This window comes from Oryza sativa, chromosome 7, assembly GCF_034140825.1.
Source record: "Oryza sativa Japonica Group chromosome 7, ASM3414082v1".
NCBI classification, from domain to species: Eukaryota; Viridiplantae; Streptophyta; class Magnoliopsida; order Poales; family Poaceae; genus Oryza; species Oryza sativa.
In genome coordinates this window covers 4,347,822-4,350,328 of record NC_089041.1, presented here as the reverse complement: position 1 = coordinate 4,350,328, position 2,507 = coordinate 4,347,822, and the positions used below count along the sequence as shown (strand labels likewise).

The window sequence follows — 2,507 nt, the reverse complement described above, 5'->3', positions numbered from 1 at the left end:
CAAGAGCTTGGCGGCGTTTAGCAGCGGTTGAGACGAGCAGCTGACCAATCTTGAGGATGCTTCTAGAAGCAATACAGAGAGACGTACGGCCATACGACCGCGACGTCTACGTATATACGTCCGTGTATGTCGACGCCTCGTGCGTGTACTTTCTGTTAACTTGCTCGTTTTTTTTTCACAGCCTAGTAAATTGATTTACTTTCTCTAAAAATTACTCACAAGCTAGTCAAGACTCACAGACTCTCGGTAGCTATACTATCTTAAATAATGTTAGTGATGATGTTCGGATCTGTCTCTGACATTATAAGCTAACAGCATAAAATTCTCACACGTGAATAATTTTATTTTGGATATGACATTATATGACTAATTAACTACCTATACAACCCCTCTAAAAATATACCAATACTATAAACTTGTAATTTTACTTTCTTTTATCTCTTATAGTATCCATTGCAATGCATGGCCCTTTAGCTAAACCATAGTAAAAAAAAAAAGGAGAGTGAGGCCAATTATTTCATCTTAGTATAGCATCCGAGTGGTTAAGTGGTTAAGCTCCTGGTTTTAACTGATGTGGCACTAAAAACAAAAATTAAAAAAAATTAAAACTACATAGAACCCACATGCCAGTGGAGCTTTAGCCGGTTGGCTTCAACGAACTCACTCCTGGCCACGCATCGGCCTAGCGCACCGCTGAGGACTACGGCAGCAGCCGCTCGACCGCCGCGGCGATGGGCGCGGAGGTGGCGGGAGGCCGGCGCCGCGGCGGCAGAATCGCATCCGGAGCGCAGATCGAACGCCATCGGCACGAACCGCTCCGCCAGCCGCCGCCTGCACGCCCTCCCTGGTGGTGCAGTGGTAGCTGTTCACCATCAGCTGGTTATCCTCGCCGTCGAGCGACTCCGCGAGAACCACTCGTGCAGCGGTGTGCTCGGTAGGACGCGCCCCGGGTGGCCGCCTCAGGCGACGTTGAGCACCTGCGACGTACCACACAAGCTTGCATAGATTTTCACCAAGAATCCCCATAGGCTCTCCAACTATCAGCTAATCAGTAGTTCGATTTTCAATTTTCACACGTAGATGAGTTTGGGTCAAAAACATATGCGCTGAATAAACTGTTGATCGATGGATGGAGGCCTGTACTGTACCTAGACGTAGAGGAGCGGCGAGAAAAAGAGCTCGATCGATCGGGGCCAAGCACCTTGCAGAGTTGGTGGTTGGGGAAGTCGTCGCGGAGCCAGTCGTCGAGAGGGCGCGGTCACACTTGACGATGCGGACATCACCGCAGTTGTTGCACTTGATGTAGGGGCGACGCGCTGCGGTGGCGTCGGCGCGGCGGATGCGGCTGGCGATGGCGTTCCGCTCCCGATGCGATTCCGCCGCGGTGCCCGCCTCCTCGCCCACCTCGGCGACCATCGCCCGCCGACTGGTCGAGCGCTCTGGGCGCGGCGGTCCAACAGAGCAGGAGAGGCGCGCCAGGCCGATGCGCGAGCAGGAGCTCGTTCACTTAAGTCAACCGTCTAAAGCTTCACTGACATGCGGATCCCACGTGGTTTTTTATGTTTTTTTTAATTTTTGCTTTAAGAGTGCTACGTCTGTTAAAACCGGAAGCAACATTGCCTTACTACCTAGGCTGTGTTTAGATTGGAATTTGGTTGAAGTTGGAGACGATGTGACTGAAAAGTAAGGTTTGATGTGATGAAAAGTTGAAAGTTTGGAAAAAAAAAACTTTAGAACTAAACACACCTTTAGTGTGACTCGGTTTTGAAAGATAATGGATGTATTATATTTAGTATTCCGGTTTAGGAACGGTTTGAAGCTTGATGACAGATGAAGGAACTGAAGTGAACTTTTTCCGCTTTATTTATGCTTATTGCAAATGGGCCCAAGGCCACCAGCAAAATGGGCCGCCAGCTACAGCTAGCTAGCTGCTGCTGCCTGCTCCATCTTTTTTTTTCCCCGATTATTCTAGGGCGTCACAGGCTCAAAGTATGTAACCAAACTTATACCTACTCTAAAGTTCCTACCCATTAAACACCTAAAACTATAATATTATATTTATGATTTATTATCTTTTAAAGTTCAACATAAAAACATGCTAAATCATCATTACTTACATTATTTTCACGATATATTAAACTAAATTTTACCTATCATTTCTATAACATTTAATATATAGTCATCTAATCCATATACTCCCTCCGTTTTAAAATGTTTGACACCGTTAACTTTTTAGTATATGTTTGACCATTCGTCTTATTAAAAAAATTAAGTAATTATTTATTATTTTCATATCATTTGATTTATTGTTAAATATACTTTCATGTACACATATAGTTTTACATATTTCATAATTTTTTCTGAATAAGACGAACGGTCAAACATGTGAGAAAAAGTTAACGGCGTCAAATATTTTGAAACGGATGGAGTATTTAACAGTAAAGCACATACCATCTTCTAGTAGATACATAAAGTTCAACTTACTCAAAAAATATTAACAATATAAA

General features: G+C 44.3%; 1 non-coding gene across 1 annotated transcript; it reads right to left on the bottom strand.

Annotated features, from left to right (window-relative positions):
- Positions 1-398: 398 nt before the first annotated feature.
- On the bottom strand, positions 399-1,482 carry LOC4342566 (uncharacterized). The gene is made up of 2 exons (XR_010742282.1): positions 1,149-1,482; positions 399-977 (listed from the first exon to the last, which is right to left on the bottom strand). It is a non-coding gene; the product is annotated as an uncharacterized protein (transcript).
- Between the last annotated feature and the right edge of the window lie 1,025 nt (positions 1,483-2,507).